The 21,361-nt window shown below is 36.1% G+C and overlaps 1 pseudogene; it reads left to right on the plus strand.

Moving 5' to 3' along the window:
* The window catches only part of LOC125062020, a 34,199-nt pseudogene that overhangs the window by 2,644 nt on the left and 10,194 nt on the right, over positions 1–21,361 (plus strand).

Here is a 21,361-nt window from a genome sequence, read left to right on the forward strand (position 1 = left end):
TAGTGGAATGCTTAGCATTCTGACTGAACCCTTGTTAAATATGATGCCTAGATGGTCACACAGTCGTCCTTGCCTTCCGATAGGGCAGTCACAACAAATCGTGTCCGTTTTCACATGATAGTACAAGTTAGGCCATGATTGATACTGGACAAACTCGTTTAAATGGATCTGCACAAATTCGACATTTGAACTAACAGTGTAAGATCGGTGAAAGAATTTCGTGTAATGTAATATTTTCGGCGCCCCATCAATGTATGTGTTGATCACTGCTTTCAGGTGATTTTCCAAAAGCTTAGACACGACGTCGATCATCGTAATTATATTAAAAAATCGACATTTACGAAAAAAAAATTCCTTTATAAGCCGAATTGATATCTCCATCAAAAGGTTAAATTGAAATTCATGTTTAACAATCCATTCGTTTGATCGTCCCCAAATGTAGTCGATATACTCTCGTAACCCGACCTTGGAATCAAAGTAATTACTCACCAATAATTTGGTGTAATGTATGTAAGCGGTATCAGCGCTTGCATAAATCAAAGATTTAAAGAGAAACATAAGCGAGTGTCTCCTACGGTGGTCGATCTTGATATCGTCGCTACAGAGCCACTTCCAAATCTCGCAACAAATGGACCAACGAGATGCAAAGAACTTTGATTCTGGGAAAAATTTGGATAATGCATTCTTCTGTTCCACCAAATCATTGACGATAAATATATTTGGGTTGAAGGTGTTGAATACAAGTGTGTTTATGGTCAATTTTAACATTTTAAAAGCGCCTTTGAAGTTGGATTCAGTCACTGCCGTGTGTAAAACGCATGCGATGGGCAAAGCTCCAATTTTGTTAGAAATGTATAACATTGTCACAACTAATCCATTTTTGACGAAGCTGCTGTCTACCAACACGCAATTCAAATTATTATTCGTCATTACTTTTTTCATGAGTGGCGTTATTATGACGACAATTTCAGGTTTTTCAGTGTACATTATTGTGCCGCCGGAATCGTTGATGTAAGCCTTTCTAGCCTCAAGTATATCTCTGAAACTGCGCTTTATATCCTTGCTTTGCATGTTGTCAATCAAAAATTTTATATGATTAATACTTGGGTTTATATCTTCGTCTGCAAGGTATTGAGAGGACCTTGTACCATATTTTTCTATCAGATGTAATTCGTGGTAAGTTTTCGATGTAGTAGCGTTGAAGCCGTTATCGAAGTATTCGTAAAAATGTTTGTCAGTGTCGGACATAGTCTCGACAGAGGACGTGGCTGTTGAAGTATAAACGCTGTGAGAGTGGTCGAAATCTATCTTGATAAATAAATTTAAATCATCTAAGAGAAATTTGATTTGTGCCTTACACACGGTTTCCGCTTCGTCCTTCTTCCTTTTAGTATAGTTGTGTTGACAAACAAAATCCTTTTGAAATAATACTGTATTCAGTGTTTTAGTGCACGAAATTTGAGCCGTCCATATAGTGGCTGTAAACATCGAAAAGGCCTTTATCCACTTGTATATGTTACTTTTGTGAAGCTCGATAGGTTTATGTCTATCAATGAGGCATTTAATATGTATTATAAACTTCTCGGCACTTGAAAATTCAAATCTTATAAATTCTCGATTCGGCGAGATGTTTTCGAGGTATATTTTAAGTTGCTCTTCGGTAAACATTTTAAAAGTTTTAATGTCACGTTGACGGTTAGTGGCCGCTCGGTGTTGTGAGCGCCTCGCGTCGCGTCAGAAAGCAAAATGCAGTCGTTACATCTGTGCGAACGAAGTGCAATCGATGATACAGTGCGTTCATCGCGCATGCTTGTCTTGGACGCCCGGCCGCGGGGAGTGGGTGTTACACAGCCTCTCAAATCTCCCGTGGCAACAAGGGTATGATTAGGTGTACACATTTATGAAGTAATTTAATTGCACAATATGATATGCAGATATATCGATCAGAATATCTTTAATTATTTTTGTATTGAAATGAAATTACTATCACCTTGCATGTCTCATTAATTCTTTGTTAATTATGAGGATTGCTATGCACGTTACTTTGGAATTTATGACACTTGCATAAATAAATTACTCTAAATAAATATTATAAACATATTTCTCTTCAAAACACTTATACGTTTATATAATATTAAATTTAACTATCTAGATCTGTCCTTTGTATCTTGCATGGACACATAGGTGTCATAAATCAGGTATTCAAGGTTTCTTTATTAACGTAGTATATATGACAATTTGTAGAGTAACACAAAATATACTGAGAATTCTATTGTTTTAATAGTATTAAAAAAAACTTAATTACATACACTTCACATCCTTTATTAATTATAAGCTTCTCTTCAAAGTGAGTAACGCTTTAGAATTAAATTTTAAAATAAAGCATTAAAATATATCGAAGTTTGTTCGTAGGATGATGGATGGAAATTGTTTTAAGTTGTTGTCTAAATTAGTTTAGTTTTACGATTTATATAATGACAGTTGATAGACTATATTATTTTAAAACCTCCATTGCATATTATCTATCTTTTAAATTTAGAGTAATTAAATAATAATAACGAGATATTATATCACTGTTAAAAGCTCGTTTGACCTTAGCTTAAAGAATATTCATTTTACAGAGGAGTGTTCCAAACATTAGTTGAGAAACATTTCCCGGCGCCGGATCGAGAGCGAATCAACAGGTTGTTGGGTTTGGAGCCAAAGAAAGCACCGCTTATCACACTACCAGCGGTCACTAATGGCAAGAATGGTGTCGATGATGATGCCAACACCTCCAAGAGAAAACGTAAGTTGTACAAAATTCGTATACACAAACATAACAGGAATGTTTCGAAATAATTTCTAGAAAATATCATAACTGAATTGATTTCGTAATGGAAAAAGGATTGAGCGCGAGTGAAATTAATTCTTTAGTGTATCGATATTGTATGGTTATAATGGGGAGCTTAATGAAGGAAGCCTGTTGGTGGTCTAAGACGGTTGCGCATTCAGATGACTGAATTTTTTTGCATTACAGTATAAAGATGAAATGAACAATAATGATGATAATATTGTCTAAAAATGTGGCCAAATTTTTATTAACTATGGTATTTCACAATCTCTATAACTAATCAAGACGTAGTGTATTGGACTACCAGCCAAAAAAAGCTTTCCTTAAGAGGCATAATCATTTATTTAACTATAAAATTATCAAAAGGCATATACCGTACACACTACAAAGCTTTAATAGTGTGTCTTTTTACTGGTATATAAATTTTTCCTTAATTTTGTTCTTAATAATTGCCGGAATATGGTATTTCCTATAAAGGGACGATCACGACAGTTTATCTGTATTAAATACTTCTGAATACGATGGTTAATATACATTATTTCCGAAAATAGAAATGTATATACAGATACTATAAATAAAGTTTTGTACCTGCGCGATGCCGGTTCTGATATCGACATTTTTCATCAAAGCGACAAAGCAAATACATATATATAAAACTTTCCCTCTATTATGCGCGCTAGTCTATTGTTGAGGATATCAAATTATCTATTATACTAGAAAACCTCAGGGACGAAATAAGAACTGTGTAATAAATAGTAAATGTACTCTTGACGTGTTTTGAAATTTTAAAAGTTTGTCATGTCACCTTCAACCATACATTGATTCTTTGTCCAAGCTTTGACCCGACCTCCATTATTGTTTTTCCCTTACTATTTTGTTGCCTTGGTTTGTTCTCTCAACCGAATTGATTTGAATTATCAACTTAAATCTGTTAATTATCACTTTTCATGAGACCAAGATCAGTCTAAAATTGTGAGCAGTGTTACCTTACGCGATTTGAACGCGCTACTCTTGACATTAAGATTGGGCATTCAAATCTCGGCAATAGAGTTTTTGAGTAGGTACGCAGTTAATACTTACTCGTACGGTGATGGAAAACATCGTAAGGAAACCGGTATGATTAAGACCCAAAAATCGACATGACTTAGGCACAAAAAAGTTAAATAGTTTTAAAAAAAAGATAATCATGCTAGAATCTAGATGATCAAAGATGCAGGCCACCATGAGCACATCCCACATGGTGTATATGATGTACGTACATACTCTCAATTTCACACCGTATTTCACACATAATTTTTATTGAAGTAAAAGTGGGGGTAAGTACGTGAATATGTGTATGTGGGGTATGCTCATGACGCAGGTGATTTGCGCTATGGATATTCTTTTTACTCCTTAGTATATATAATTTATGTTAGCTGTAGTATAACGAAACAAATGAATATCACAAGTGCAAGGTGAGATGTATATTTATTAGGTTGCAGCGCCACTGGATTATTCTTATTTATAATTGGTTTTCAAAGGCATAGCAAATACAAAGTTGCATTTCGAACAATAAACAGTGACGTCACGGCAACAAGCGAACATGGCGGCCAAGCGTGCCCGTGGCGGCTCATCCAGCGATGAATTCTTCCGTGGGTCAGAAGACGAACTGGAGCTGGAACCAGATTCGGATGAAGAGAGACGCGTATCAGACTCGGATTTAAGTGACACCAACCCTTTGTAGTTTAGTGGTAGCGACAATGATGATGGTGAGTAATATTTATTCTGTCCTTATAACGCAACTCTATTTTAAAGGAATCATATTTTTTTTTTTAAAGACAATTCACACCAATTGACCTAGTCCCATGCTAAGCTGGTGAAGCTTGTACATTAAAGCGTGAGCATGTATAATTAAAAATAGAATTGCAATATTGTGATAACTAAGCTTTATTTAATGCTGTTTTTATCTGGAAAAGTCTATTTCCGTATATTTTTTTTTCAATTAATTATAATATGTATGTACTAATGTACAATGCTCCGCTGTTCACAGTTTATATTAGGAATTATAACGGCATGTGTATAATTTTTTACATTCATACAGTTTACTTAATCTTACATGGTATGGTGACAGTGCTGTATGAACACGCCCGCGTTTTTCAATAAAAAATAGTTTTGTAACGATATCGATTGATTTACTGGTGAAGTTATTTATTATTAATTAGCCAAATTTTGTTGTTTTACTACCCTATTTAATGATAGTACAAAATTTCATATATGTATAAAATAATTTAAATTGGTATATATAGTTGGTACATTTATAAGGTGACTGAAATAACATAAATAAGTTTCAGTCATCAAAGCTAAATATGAAGTACAAGTTGAAAGCTGAACACTACAACTTTAGAATATTGTCGGTCCAATTATGGAAGCTATTTTCGCTTCCTAGAAATGAATTTCCAGCTTTCAAAATCAATACTGAAAACGGATTCGCAGTAAACTAATATCACAGTTTGCGATGCGAATTATTAGCTACAATTCTACAACGAGTTCGCTGCGGGGCCTTCGCTATTCATGGATTAAAATTAAATCTCAAAGAGCGTAATAGGTGCACAAATATTGAACGGTTCGGTTATTATTGCATTTCACATTAATAGTAATTGAAAACTCATGGTGGTTTGATATTATGCTATGAGTATTTTTATTTGTGAAGGTGAAATAGCAATTGTTATTTGATGTCTGCTTTAAATCTAGTTGATTTAATGTAAACACAAAAGTAATTTAGTCAGGATTTTAAGAATAAGCTTGTCACACATCCAATCGGAGGATTAAAATGCCATCATTGCCTATTCAAGCAATAGGGTTCGAAATTACACCGTTTTTTAGATATACATATGATTATAAATCTTCTTCGAGAGATAATTTATTGGACAGATCTGTAAGCAGCTGAAGTAGGTTCTCAATTAGCAGCATCAAATGATTGATAGAAAGAACTACTTTCGTTATAATTGTGCTGGTTCTTTCATCCCACATTTATGACATAATCTTTATTCATTATTTTTATTGATTGGCGTTAATTGGACTGTTTAAAATGCTCATAATATACGAATGTAGTTACACTTTCGCACTTAAATAATTAAGCTGTTTAAGATATTCATTAAAGCTTTAATCCATGACGCTGGCGGGTAAAAGATATGAATAGAAAAATTTAAACCCATTATCGTTGACAGAACCCTGGGTAAATCGCAAAAAGAAACAAACGAAAAAGAAAAAAGTAGCAGCGAAGAAGAAAAACACGACACAAGACAAGATTGAAACGATGTTTGAAAAGAAAAACACAACGCCTACAGTCACAGTCAAAACTAATAGTGGGCAGAGTCTTACCGGCACCCCCGGTATTTAGGTAATTAGGTAATTATGCCATCTAGGTAATGAATTATTTAGTAAATTAACTATATAGTTAAGTATTCATATAGGTTTGCTTTTTATTTTATACTATTGTTAGAACAATGTTCTCTTTGAACCGTGCCGGCTGTGCAATAGACCTTTTATTGCGCATTTAAAACTCGCTCGTACGGTGAAAGAGAACAGTGATGAAACAAAAAGTTGATTAAACGTGTGTCGTGAAAAAGTAAATGGGAAAAGCACGATACAGATAGAAGAATTTGAGGCCAAGACCTCAAAGGTTGTAGCGCCACTTCTTTTATTTTTAAGGTTCTACACCTAAATTTGTCAGGTGGGTCTGCTTTTCTAGTTTGTTTTATAAAGGCCTAGTAGTAGGTGTGTGGTAATGAGTTTGGATAATTAATATAGGCGTGAATTGATTTGCCATTGTTATACCAATGACATTATTATGACAATTCATTTGCCATTAGTGTATGTTAAAAAATATAAAATTTATTCACAACTACTTTATGAAATGTTTTTTTTGAATTACAATACAATATCTTAACTTTTGAGGATGACTCTCTGGCCCACACTGCGAAGGAGAAGGCCGACCTTTTGGGCTGTCTCTTCGCGTCCAACTCGACTTTGGATGACCGAGGGAGATCACCACCGACCATTTCGCGGTGTGATTCCTCGATGCCGGAAATCACATTCCGGCAACGTGCTGTCCGCAAAGGACTATCTTCCTTGGACATTCATAAGTCGAGCGGGCCGGATGGTATCCCCCCAATTGTGCTGCGTACCTGTGCTCCTGAGTTAGCTCCGGTCTTAACGCGCCTTTTCCGGTACCCGCTCGGCATTGTCCCGAAGTGCTGGAAGACCGCTTCGATACATCCGATCCCAAAAAAAGGCGATCGCTCTGATCCGTCCAACTATCGCCCAATAGCTATAACCTCCTTGTTCTCTAAAATAATGGAAACCATTATTAATAGCCAGCTCTTGAGGTATCTAGAGGGCCACCAGTTGATTAGCGATTCTCAGTACGGCTTTCATCGTGGTCGCTCAGCTGGTGACCTCCTTGTATACCGTACCCATAGGTGGGCAGAGGCAATTGAGTCCCAGGGGGAGGCGCTGGCAGTAAGTTTGGACATAGCGAAAGCCTTCGGGTGTGGCACAGAGCACTGCTCTCGAAGCTTCCAGCCTATGGGCTTCCCGAGAAATTATGCGATTGGATCTCCAGCTTTCTGGCCGATCGGAGCATCAAGGTCGTCATCGACGGAGCATGTTCCGACCTTAAACCCGTGAACGCTGGGGTCCCACAAGGCTGTGTTCTATCCCCGACCCTATTTCTTCTGCATATCAATGATATGTTGCAACTTAGCAACATTCACTGCTATGCGGATGACAGCACTGGGGATATTCTTTACACTGGCCGGGCAGGTATTTCTCGGGCAGTTGTTGATGAGTACCGGAACAAACTTGTGTCTGAAGTCGAAACTCTACTACGTGGAGTCGCAGACTGGGGCAGACAAAACCTAGTCCAATTTAACCTCAAGAAGGCACAAGTTTGCGCGTTTTCCGCTAAAAAAACACCCTTTGTCGCTACTCCTCTTTTCGAAAACACTCTTCTTAAAGCCACAGCCAGCATTGGAATACTTGGCGTTGACATATCGAACGACGTTCAGTTTCGCGGTCACTTGGAGGGAAAGGCTAAATTAGCCTCCAAAAAGCTTGGTGTGCTCAGCAAGGCGAGGCGGTACTTTACTCCGGGCCACCGCATGCAACTATATAAAGCGCAAATTCGGCCCCACATGGAGTACTGCTCTCACCTCTGGGCGGGGGCTCCCCAGTACCAGCTCCTTCCACTTGACCGTATACAACGCAGAGCGGTTCGAATCGTCGACGACCAATCCCTCTCCGTGCGGCTTGATCCTTTGGCGTTGCGTAGAGATGTGGGGTCACTCTGCATCTTCTACCGCATTTACCATGGAGAGTGTTCAGAGGAGTTGTTCGGATTAATACCTGCAGCTGAATTTCATCATCGGACGTCGAGACAGAATACGAAATTCCACCCGTATCACCTCGACGTCCGCCGTTCCACAACTGAGCGTTTTTCAAGGCAGTTTTTGCCGCGCACAACCACTATGTGGAACCAGCTGCCCACTGAAGTATTTCCGAACCAATTCGACTTAGGGTCCTTCAAGAAAAGAGCGTACCAATTCTTAAAAGGCCGGCAACGCACTCGCGAGCCCTCTGGCATTGAGAGTGTCCATGGGCGGCGGTATCACTTAACATCAGGTGAGCCTCCTGCCCGTTTGCCCCCCGTTCTATAAAAAAAAAAAAACTTTTAGAAAATTTTAATATTTTTACCCACTCATATATAAAGGAAACGTCCTAGTTGTTTTATTACTATTTCTTTCAACCAATCGGCACAAAAGTATTGATTTTTACTGGCATCAAAAGTTGTTTTGCTAAAGAGAAATTTAAACCACCCACGGGTTTTCAAACCGGCAGATTTTTAGATTGGCTCTCCACAAAAATTTCCAAACTGCGAAATTTTTATCTCATATGAAAACCTTATAGATTTTTAAAACCTTTAAATCCTATTTTTCCGGCGTAGGTGTGTTGTCTGTAAAATACAAAAGTCAATAGATATTTTACAGGTCTGATTACTCTCTCTCCGATACTCGGTCTGATTCATTACGTAAAATAATAAATCAATACGTACCTAAACAATACTTTGTCTCAAGTCTCAATTAGCTGAAGTCGCTTCAGCTATTGAGTACCCGTTATAAGAATAAGATGATCAGATAATTTTTTATAAGCTTATAACAAAATAAACTGGTAACTTAGCAACGGGCTCCTCGTGTCTCAAGGATCAGGAGGAAAATATATTTTGTATTAATATTTCCAAGAATAGACGTCGATAAGTTGGGGAGCTTTGTAACTAAGAGGTATTAATTTTATTTTAACAAGCGCACATCTCTTTGTGTATTTTTGCTAGACTTCTTTGTGTGTGTTGGGGCTTAATTAGTATTACAAGGGGACAAGTTAATATATGTATAGCAATAGGTAGTAATTACAATTTCCCAGACGAACCAATATAATATTTCTCTTTGATGTAGTACCATGCTATTGATATAATACATAAATGAGGAAGCTATTCGGCGAAGCAAATTGAATGAGACTGTCTAGTGCAGGTGCTAGGGATGGCAGTTAAACTTTTTATTTTATAATATTTAAGTTTGCATTTAATAAATATGACTTTAAATATTGCTTTTATCAATCAATATCATTTTATTTATTCATACTATTGAATTGAAGTATATCTTAACTTTTATGCACGCATAAAGTACAATTCAAAGAAAACGGAACAAAAATGAACTGCAATCGTGAGACTTAAGTCGTTTAAGTTAATTGAAAAACCGTCAGAATATGTTAGAAGACAGGACTGGCGACTCTAATTCATATTATATAGAAAACGGTAAATCGTCATCCGTCGTCAAAACATGTAAATAAATGCGTTCAAAATAAATTTGGCAACCCTATCCCGGGCTGCAGGCCGGCTGCATCGATCGCTCCCGGTTCTTCGAATGTCCCAACGCCCACCTCCACCCCTACACGTGTACACCTATATCTCTATTAATTTTGAAGGCCCTTTGTGCGCCTGCCGATTTAATAAACATCATTTATTGGACTGATGTTTGTTTGGATCCAATAACATCCGTATGTTTGCATCCGAAAGTTAATAAGTCTTTTTGTAGTAATGAAATTTGGTTTTACATAAATATATATCTACATGATAGTTAGAGCATTTGTTATAGTATAACTGTAATGTAATGGACCCTTAACATTTAGGGGTTTGAAAGATAGATAGTAGCCGAGTCTCATACTGACAGAATATGCATATTTTTTTTATAAGAATCGGTCGAGCCGTTTCGGAGAAGTATGGGAATGAACATGTGACACGAGAGTATTATATATTAGATATAATATTGGCAATATTAATTTAATTTTAGTAATTAAATAGTTCATTATAGTTCTTTGGGGACTGGTATTTACGTGGACTAACTTACACAAACATACATACTTGAAGCTATGTTGGGTACTTTGTAGCCAACTTTTTTTGTAAAGTTTAATTAAATATTTTTAGGTCCATCACGCAAAGTGGCGCCGCCACGTTCAGCAATAGAGCGCGCTTGCAGTATGAAAGAGGAATTATTAGCCAACATCGAAAAGCTTGGACGACGTCTACCTCCCAATACGCTCGATCAATTAGTTGACGAATTGGGCGGCACCGATAATGTTGCTGAGGTATTGTTCTAATGTTTAAAAATTAGGCAAGAATTTTTTTTCTTTACTGTTGCAAATGCGAGTGACGTATGAGAAGTCTGCTTCATTATTTAAATGTGTTTTAACAACAGAAGAACCATTTTTCACTTATTGCGTGGCAACTACATATTATATACTTATACTTCTTTTGGCGCGTTAGAGAAAAATATTGAGAGTAAATTTTTACGATGCGCGCGCACACCGTCACTAAAAACCGACACCCTAAATATCTGTTCAAACTTTGGTAAAACAGTCTGGGCCGCTAGTTGACGTCTGCTTTGTTTAAACAACAAGTTGCATTGTCTGTCATGGCGTAGTGTTTTTCAGAGTCGTGTTTATTTAAACCAAAATAATGATATTTATACGAGAAACCCCGTTCCAATGTGATAAAAAACATAGTATTTATTGTAAAATATCTTGATTAGGACATAAACGTTTCGATTAAAGTGACCATTAAAATGGACAAGGAAAATGCAATTCGAAGAGGAAAACGTCCCTCTAAAATGCTCGAAGAAAATATTACGCCAAAGAAGTATAGCTTCTAACGCGTGTACACAAGTACACAGATGTTTTTTTTTCCACTTGTGTTCTATTACATATTTTCGCTTATATAATATAATGATTTGCTAATGTCTTGAATAGATGACGGGACGAAAAGGGCGCGTGGTACAAACCAAGGATGGTCAGTTGTCAGCTGACATACCCCTAGAAACGGTTTATGGACGGAGAAAAGGATGTGGTTATCATTTCTGAAGCTGCTTCTAGAGATATGTTGTTGCAGAGTGATAGAAGGTATGTAGTTCTAGGGGGCCGTCCATTAATCACGTGATGTTTTTTAAAAAATTTTAAAAAACATCCCTCCCCCATGGTGATACGTGGTGAGGTTTGAGACTACCCCCCACCAAAAATCACGTGTATTTTTAGGACCTACAAAGAATCTTAAATTTTTTAAAATATTATTTTTAAATATCGGTATAAAGTATAATGTAATCCTATTCTAGATAAGGACTATGATAAAAATGTGAAGACAGAAAGGTTGCAGGTTGTTTATGACTGGCATAATAATAATATTAAGCAAGTCAGTTGTTGGCACTGTACTTTGTTGAAGATCAACGTCGGTTTCTTGAAGCCACTCGCGCACTACGCAGAGAATATCTGCCGTTTTTCGGTTTAGAAATCACGCGTTTGACGAAAAAATAAGTAGTACACGTGATCTTACTATAAACCAAAAAACCCCCACCACCTCCTTCCCGTATAATCTAGAAGTTCTACATTCTATTGCTGATGAAATAATTGTTTTGGGATGTTAAATGGAGGCGATCAGCAATAAAATAAAATTTCGTCTGTTTCTTCCATTTACTATTATGGAGTTTTTAGAAAGACATCTCTAATTATAAACTTTTTATTTAAATCAATAACAATTATAAACAAAGACTTATGAAAGTTCAATCAGACGTAAATTAAAGCGTTCTATAAAATATTCTTTCAGGGCGAGAAATCAAAGGAGAAAAGTACATATAACGCTAGAATTACCATGGTCAGCGGACAGAGCGATACAACAGTTTGGTGAGTTGTAACTATTTTTTCGTTAAATGTTTCGTGTAGGTCTCGGAATACAAACGCGTACCTACATACAGAAGTCTTATATCTTTTTATTAAATTACGTGCACTTGTGATTTGAAGGCAATCGTGTTTATATTTCAATTAAAGTAATAGAATGTAAAGTTAAAGTCTTTACTTGAAAACTTAACTTATTTCAAACGTTAGGTCGAGCCCATCGATCGAACCAAGTGAATGCGCCAGAGTACATATTCCTGATATCGGACTTGGCCGGTGAGCGTCGATTCGCATCAACCGTTGCTAAACGACTGGAGTCACTCGGTGCGCTGACGCATGGTGATCGACGAGCCACGGAAACTAGAGATCTGAGCCAATTTAACATTGACAATAAATATGGTAAGAGCAATTGTTTTTCATATTTGACAATACTTGGGGAATAAGATAAACGTGTCAAACAGTATTAGTAAAGCAACTATTTAAAATGCCTCGGTCTAATACAAACTATTTACGTAACTCAGTTTATAACACAAATTACCAGCAAATAGATATATTTAATGTAACTAAATTTTTTTTTTAAAACAATGTAAAAAACTCTGGTATCTTTTATTAATAATGGCTTTGTTATTCTTCCTGTATATTAAATATATATTATAATCATCAATGAATCTTAGAATTTATTATAAATGCATAAATACTTTGTTATATTTTTTGTATATATAGGTGAAACTGTGCTTTGTTTATGTTTGAATGTGCATTCCGTTTTTGGCTTTTGTGTACAATGTAATTGTTTGGATATTTTTTGAGTTTTTAGACAATTCACACCAATTGACCTAGTCCAATACTAAGCTGGTGAAGCTTGTGTTATGGATACTAGGCAACGGATATACATACATATTATAGATAGATATACATATAAATACATATTTAAACACCCAAGACCTAAGAACAACACCAAATGCTCATCACATCGATGTTCGTCTCAGCCGGGGATCGAACCCGGGACCCATGGATTCGCAGTCAGGGGTACTAACCACTAGACCAATGAGTCGTCGTATATTGTTTAGTGAGTAGCTGTAGGAATACTGTTGAGCAAATAAATAGAGTATATTATAACAGTATAATTATATACATAAACAAATAAATGTCCTCAGTGATCCTCCTACAATTTCTGCACTTTTAAAACATTTCATTATTTTATTTACCCCCATTACAAAGCATCGTTTATTTCTATTTCAGGGTCGCACGGCCCTAAAAGCAGTGATGAAGGCCATAATGAAGTACGAAAGTCCACTGGTGGCGCCGCCTACCGACTACCGCGTGGACTTCTTTCAGCATCTCGCCTCAGCGCTCGTCGGAGTCGGGCTCATTGTTAATAGTGAACACCAGCCTGATGTTCAATGCTGACCCTGGATAAAGTAAGGAATTAATAATGGACAATTTTTTTTTTCAGAAGAACTACTTTAACAAAGTTAGAGTTGTTTATTTGACGAATCGTAGACTGAAACACTTTCAAAATTCAAATTTTTAGTATACGTACTTAGGTTGACATTGACGAACCATTTATTTTAACAAAATATCTCTGAATCACCATGGATTCAAAACTTCAGTGGTCCCCTCATATTAACGGAGTGGCGAAGAGACTTAGTTCTGCAGCCTACGCGGTTAAAAAATTCGCTCACTAACTGATGTTAGTGAGCGAATGTAACAGCTAGACTTGTTTATTTTAGTTACTTTCATAGCTTAATGACTTATGGCTTATTATTATGGGGTCATGCTGCTGATGTCGAAACTATTTTCACCCTGCAGAAGAGGGCTATTCGTGCAATCTATAATTTAAAATGTAGGGAATCTCTTAGAGATCAATTCAAGGAAATTAATATACTTACCTTTCCCTCGCAATATATTTATGAAAATATTATGTATGTATACAAAAATAGTGATAAGTTGACTAGAATAGAACATACGCACAATGTTAATACACGGAACAAACGCAGGCTGCAATTTCCCCGTACTAGACTAACTAAAGTTAGTAATTCTTTTTTGGATATATTAGGTCCTTACATATGAAATTGGCGTATTTCGTACTGGCCACTTTAATCACGATGTTCTCCTCTTTGGTTAAGAATTCCAAATTAAAATTTATACAGCTATTTACTCATGTACTTGTGCTTCGATGACCGTCATTCATTTGTTTTTTTCTTCTGTTTTTTTCTGTTTGCGTCACTCATTTTACAAAATGGAAAACTTAAAGTATCGCATTATTTACGAGTACGAGTTCCGCCGTGGCACTAGTGCTGCGGAAACGACTCGAAGGGTGAATAATGTGTATGGCGGTCATGTTGCAAAAGAAAACACAGTTCGTTTTTGGTTCCAACGTTTTCGTTCTGGAAATTTCGACCTGCAGAACAAGCCCCGTGGACGGCCTGAGACCCAAGTTGATATTGAAGTATTGAAGGCTATTGTGGAAGCGGATCCATCGCAAACCACGTCCGAGTTAGCTGCAGGCTGCGGTGTTAGTGATAAAACTGTTTTAATTCACTTGAAGCAAATTGGGAAGATTAAAAAGCTTGAAAGATGGGTACCTCACGAATTGACTGAAGCAAACCGGCAAACGCGCGTCGACTGCTGCGTTACATTACTGAACCGGCACAATAATAAGGGTATTTTAAACCGAATCTTTACCTGTGATGAAAAATGGATTCTTTACGATAATCGGAAGCGCTCAGCGCAATGGTTGGATCCTGGCCAGCCAGCCAAATCCTGCCCCAAGCGAAAACTAACCCCAAAAAAGTTACTTGTAAGCGTTTGGTGGACTAGTGCCGGTATTGTTCATTGCAGTTTTCTCAAATCTGGCCAGACTATTACGGCTGATGTCTATTGTCAGAAATTGCAAACCATGATGGAAAAGCTAGCGGCTAAACAACCTAGGTTGGTCAATCGCTCCACGCCACTGCTACTTCACGACAAAGCTAGACCACATACTGCACAACAGACGGCTACCAAATTAGAAGAGCTGCAATTGGAATGTCTAAGACATCCTCCGTACTCCCCGGACCTTGCTCCAACAGATTACCATTTTTTTCGAAATTTGGACAACTTCTTGCAAGGGAAAAAATTTAACTCTGATGGGGCAGTCCAAATCGCCTTCACAGATTTTATTGATTCCCGTCCTACTGTTTTTTTTAGTAAAGGGATCAATGAACTACCTATGAGATGGCAAAAGTTCATAGAAAACAATGGTTCATATTTTGATTAATTAAATATATTGTTAGCGGACTAACGCCATCTTGTAGCAGAAACCTATATAAAGCGTGGCAACACCGGCGTTGACTCACTTTTATTTCGAGACTTCGTGCGGAACGGACTTGTTACTAACCTAACCTCAGTAGATTTTAAAAGTCTGAAGTACCTACACGTTCTAATCTTTTGTGTTAACTAATAATATTATATTTAAAAATATTCGACTTTTTGTTCCTCCCATACAAAACGCCAATTTCATATGTAAGGACCTAATATAATATACATATATCCTTAGGGTGGTCCTTATTTTTCGACTTTTGAATTATCTTCGGGGCACTTTCTCATTTGATTATATACCTCTAAATATGAAATACGTGTTTTTTTATTTTTGTTTTTGTTAAGATTTAGAGGTCGCTACCAGCTGTCAAAATTTTCACAAATACAATATTTTTTTACATTATTAACAGTCAATTAGATACCAGTCTTGATGTCTCTAAATTGAGTGACAGACAAGCAACTATGGTCGTGACATCTACTTTGAAAAGTGCTGGCTGTGGTCCATCAGAATTTAATGTCAATAAATCTACTATGCGTCGGTAATGGGTCAAAAATCGCAAAGCTGTTGCAGAGTCGCTCAAAAGCGAGTTTAAACCTAATTCGTCATCAACAATCCATTGGGACGGTAAACTTATATAAGATATTACTGGACACAAAACTAAAGATCGGCTGCCAATTTTGACATCAGGATATGGAGTTCATCAACTACTCGCTGTTCCAAAATTGGAACGTGGAACAAGCGAAGCTTGTGCGTCAGCTGTCTACGAAGCTATAAAGTCATAGAATTTGAGCTATAAAGCAAAATGTTTGCCAATGTTTTGACACTACTGCTGTAAATATCGGCTTAAGGAGTGGAGTATTCGTCCTTCTGGAGCGCAAAATGAATGAAAATAAGCTTTGGTTTGCTTGTCGTCACCACATTAGGAGGTGTTCCTGACAAGAGCGTTTCATTTCGGAGACCTGCTGGTCTTCATCGAGCTAGGTGGATGGCAAGAGCCTTGTACTGTTTAAAAATGTATTTATTTAAGCATCAGTTTAAGCTAACGAAGAAGGACGAAAAGGCTGTGAGAGAAATATGTATTTTCACGGTGATGATTTATGTCAAATATTTATCAAGCAGTCTTCGAGTCAGTCAGCACCAAGAAACGACTTACAATTATTAAAAGACCTTAAAGCTTTTGAAAGCTTCAACAAAAATATAGCTACTGTTGCGCTGAAAAAGATTTTAAATCATTTATAATTTGTCAGAAGACCTAGTTTCGCTTGCGTTTTTCGATGAAGAAGTTTCAGTTCAAGAGAAGAAGAAAATGGTAGAAGTACTCAAAATTGAAGGCACAGAAGATTGCTTAAAACGAATAAACCTTGACATCGCACACATCGACAAAAAAATAGAAAACTTCGTGAGTAGTCCTTAAGATTCTTCCAGACCCGAGATCTCTCATCATGTTTTTTTTAAAAGACGTCGAAACCTGGAACGAAGACGCTGATTATATAGCTGCCAAAAATATCGTTCATTCATTGCGAGTAGTGAAGGACATAGCTGAGAGGAATGGAAGAATATAATAAATTAATTACCACAAATGAAGAACAAAAGCAATATTTGCTTTTGATGGTAAAAGAGTATAGGAAAAAGTACCCTAATACAAACAATTCAACCCTTGTATCTTAAAAATAAACAAATCAGATATCTATATAATATCTTAATTAATAACAATAACAATAATTTCGTAATATTTTTGAGACCTGAGTATAAAAATAAAGAATCCTAACAAATACAGATTTTCAATTTTTATTTAAAATTCAAACCTTGGTACCGACCTCTTAATATCATTTAAAAATTTCAAAAAAAATACTGAAACCTTTTTTTATGGTATATAACCAAATTAAGTGGTGCCCCGCGAAATTAAAGAAAAAAAATTTTTTTCTTAGGAATAAGGACCACCCTAATATATATACAGGGTGTCCCAAAAGTCGACGTCAAGTCGAAATTTTCTCATAGGTAATGCCACACCAGTTATCAGAAAAAAAAAATTAAGTCATGTATTTTTGAAGTTATGGAAATTTTCCTTTTATTCCAGAAAATGTACACCATGTGACAGTTTTTTCATTCCTGTTGTTACAAATATTTACTTTTTGCCAATTTTTTTTCTCTTACGTCATCCCGAATAGTGCTTTATGTAACCTATGATCCTAAACCCTCTGCCGATCACTCCAACTTGTAGGAAAATGTCATTTTATACCGTACCAAGTTTTCAAAATTAATTTTTCGCACTAGTTCAACTGATCGTCCTGAAAAAAAAATGTACTACTCCAGTTTGGCAAGCAGCTTTATAAGTTAGCGCAATAAGGATTCTAACGTGGTATAACACTTACTTCATTATTCCTTAGATCGGCCATAAAAAATTTTTTTGTTAAACAAAGTCTGTTTTAAAAAATTTCTCTGGAATTACAAAAAACTATTCTAGTGTACCCAAAGCGTTCCTAATAACCACAGCGTGGTTTAAATAAGATGGAGAAAGACATTCCATAAAATGTGAGCGAGGTAGATAGTGACGCTTATGACATACGGACGCAAATAAGTAAAATAAACAGTTTCTTTTTTCAATAGAGACACCCCAATTTCAATAGAGAAGACGGCCTAAAATTGTCAAACACCTGGGATCCAATAATATCCAAATTAAAATCTCAAGAAAAACAATCCGCGAAAATAGAGGACACCGTGAGCCATTTTTGCTAAAACCCTCCATCTTTTAGTCGATACCAACTCCGGGGAAATAAATATAGATAATGCAACTTTCTCTACAGCTGTGATACTTTTTGACATCCAACACCTTTTGTCTTCAGTCACCGTGACCACGCACGCTGTAAAGCACGCGAAACGTCGGATAAATTTAAAATTATGTTAAATAGTTGTAAATTTATAATAATACATAACTTCAATCCGGTCAAAAAGTTTTTTCTTTAAATGTGTAAAGGTTATGTCAATCAAAGACAATACCAAAATATGTACTTAAACATCTGTATGTTTGTATCTACAGATAAGTGTAAGTTTCACTAATGACGCCAGTTTCGAAGAACACACAATGAAAATTTGATGAAATTGAAATTAAAAATAGATGAATTTTAATAATAAAACAATTTCGCATTAGAAATATATTTATCCCATAAAATTAGGGCGTCCGGGACGAAATTCGCTTATAAATCTAAAGTTTTTAATTTTTTACCGGAATTTCCCCTTCTTCTTCAGTCGACCCATGCGTTGGAGAGTACGTATTGCTGGTAAGAATCTGTATAAGGCATTCATTTCGTCTCCCATACAGAATAGGAAGGAGGATTCGATGTAAGCTGAAAACAATTATTGCTATCTACAATAATTTGTCTAAACCTTGCCATAGTCTTAATTTAACATTTCATCGGTCGATATTATCCTTATATTATATTGTTAAATGGACTGCCGAACGTCATATAAGGCGTGCTATTGCGAGGGATATTTCATTACAGGCCGTCGGGCTGTGCAAAAAAATAGTTTCGGAAATCGTGTAAAATGTTCTGTAGGGTTTTTCTACTAGCCCTAAAAAAGTTCATTTATCAAGTTAAAATGTTTGTGGTGTTAGTAACACTTAGCTACTCAGAGACGAATATATCCTCTTGAGACAGCTTAATATAGGCTTAGAACAGATCGCTTAATTGCAATAAGAAAACCCGTTGAACCATGTAATTCAACAAGTGCTATGGAAAGTAACAAAAGAAAATTCTCGTGTCACAATGCCTCCGAAACGGCTCGATCGATTCTTATGAAACTTATTATGCATATTCAGTAAGTCTGAGAATCGGCTACTATCTATCTTTCAAACCCCTAAATGTTAAGGGTGGGTCCACCCCTAATTTTAATTTTGAGATAATTTTTTTATTTTTTTTTATGATATAGCATACAAAAATACATACAACCCTTAATTTTCATCCCTCTACGATCAACCCCTATTTTTTATTTGTTAATTAAAATCTTATGACTTGAAGTCTGAGGTTTATATAGAGACAATTCTCAGAAAAGCCTAAAATAAAAAGTTTTCACTCCAAAAAACCGAACAGTCTGGGGTAGCATAGCAAAATGTTCCATTTTGGTACTTAAAAGGTAGGCTAAGTAAAATCACATTAAGAAACGAAGTTCGCGGGGGCAGCTAGTCTGTGTATAGACAATTCTCAAGTCTCTCAGTCAACAGTATTTCCACCAAGCGTCTTAGCCATTACCTCACTCGATTCATTTTCTCTCTATCACTAACCATTTTAACAGTGATAGGTATTAGAACTGTAATGTACTGTATATGCCAAAAAAAAAGTCAGTGGCGCTACAACCTCTTTAGGTCAAGGCCTCAGATTTCTGAATCTGTTTCATGACCATTTTTAAATCTAATAGGCAAGTAGGTGATCAGCCTCCAGTGCTTGACACACGCCGTCGACTGTTTGGGTCTAAGACATGTCGGTTTCCTCACGATGTTTTCCTTCACTGTTCGAGCAAATCTTAAATGCGCACATAGAAAGAAAGTCCATTGGTGCACAGCCGGGGATCGAACCTACGACCTCAGGTATGAAAGACGCACACTGAAGCCACTAGACCGACACTGCTCTATATGCCAAGCCTATACTTAAATAATCAATAAACTTTTTTTTTTTTAAGACAATTCACACCAATTGACCTAGTCCCAAGCTAAGCTGGTGAAGCTTGTGTTATGGGTACTAGGCAACGGATATACATACATATTATAGATAGATAGACATATAAATACATATTTAAACACCCCTGACCTAAGCACAACACCAAATGCTCATCACATCGATGTTCGTCTCAGCCGGGGATTGAATCCAGGACCCATGGATTCGCAGTCAGGGGTACTAATCACTAGACCGTCGTGAGTCGTCAATAGCAGCTTATACATATATGTATTTGTTTTCGAAACGTTTGATGTTCCTATAGCTATCGATGTGTCAAATTAATATCCGATATTCTACCTTTGACATTGACATATGAGAGCTCGGATTGAACGATGTGTCAACATGGCTTTGCCTTCAGGCACAGTATCGTGTAATAGCATGGGGGATATACAAATGGTATGGTTATTACGAATTAAATGCAATCAGCGAATAGAGAAACGGAATCAGAAATGTTAATTACAAAGGTGGTTTATGTAATTTATTTTGAAAGTTTGTTGAATTAAACGAATTAAAGCCTACATCACCAAGTTATTATTAATATTTAACATTTATTTTAATAAATATGACTTGTCTAAAGTAATTAATCATCTAGTTTTATAAAATATAGTGTCTTAATAATAATACGTTTTCTTAGTTTTTTTTGAAGAAATCTATTAAATTACTTTTGCACTGTTCCTGTACAATTGTAATACTTTGGCATACCTTATATATCTCTTGTATCATACGGCTTTGAGATATAACATCATAACTTGAAGGAGCTTGAAGTTTCTAAAGCAAAAAAAACTTAGTACTAGTAGTAAATCAATCATCATAAGTGGTGATTTTAATATTAACTTATTAGAAACAGACTCAAATAGTATCAGATTAATCAGTCTTTTTAAATCATTAAATCTGTCTAATGTTTTTATGGAACCAACTAGAGTGACAGCTTCTTCTGCCACTTGTATAGATAATATTTTTTGTAATTGTGATTACTTACATAAAGAAATTGTTAATAAATTGCCTTCTGATCACAGTGAACAAACAATAACGTTTTGTGCCTACATACCTGTACAAAAAATTCAAATAAGGTATAGGCCAATTACATGTAAAAATTTAAAGAAATTAAATAATACCTTGACCAGTAAATTGTGTTTTCAAAACTTTAATAATATTTGGGACCCTAATGAGTTCTATGCGGAGTTTTTTACCTTGTTAAAATCGCAATTTAATGACAATGTTCCACAAAAGACAAAAAGTATTTACACCAAGTTCTTATTTAGTGAT

This window comes from Pieris napi, chromosome W (assembly GCF_905475465.1).
Source record: "Pieris napi chromosome W, ilPieNapi1.2, whole genome shotgun sequence".
Lineage (NCBI taxonomy): Eukaryota > Metazoa > Arthropoda > Insecta > Lepidoptera > Pieridae > Pieris > Pieris napi.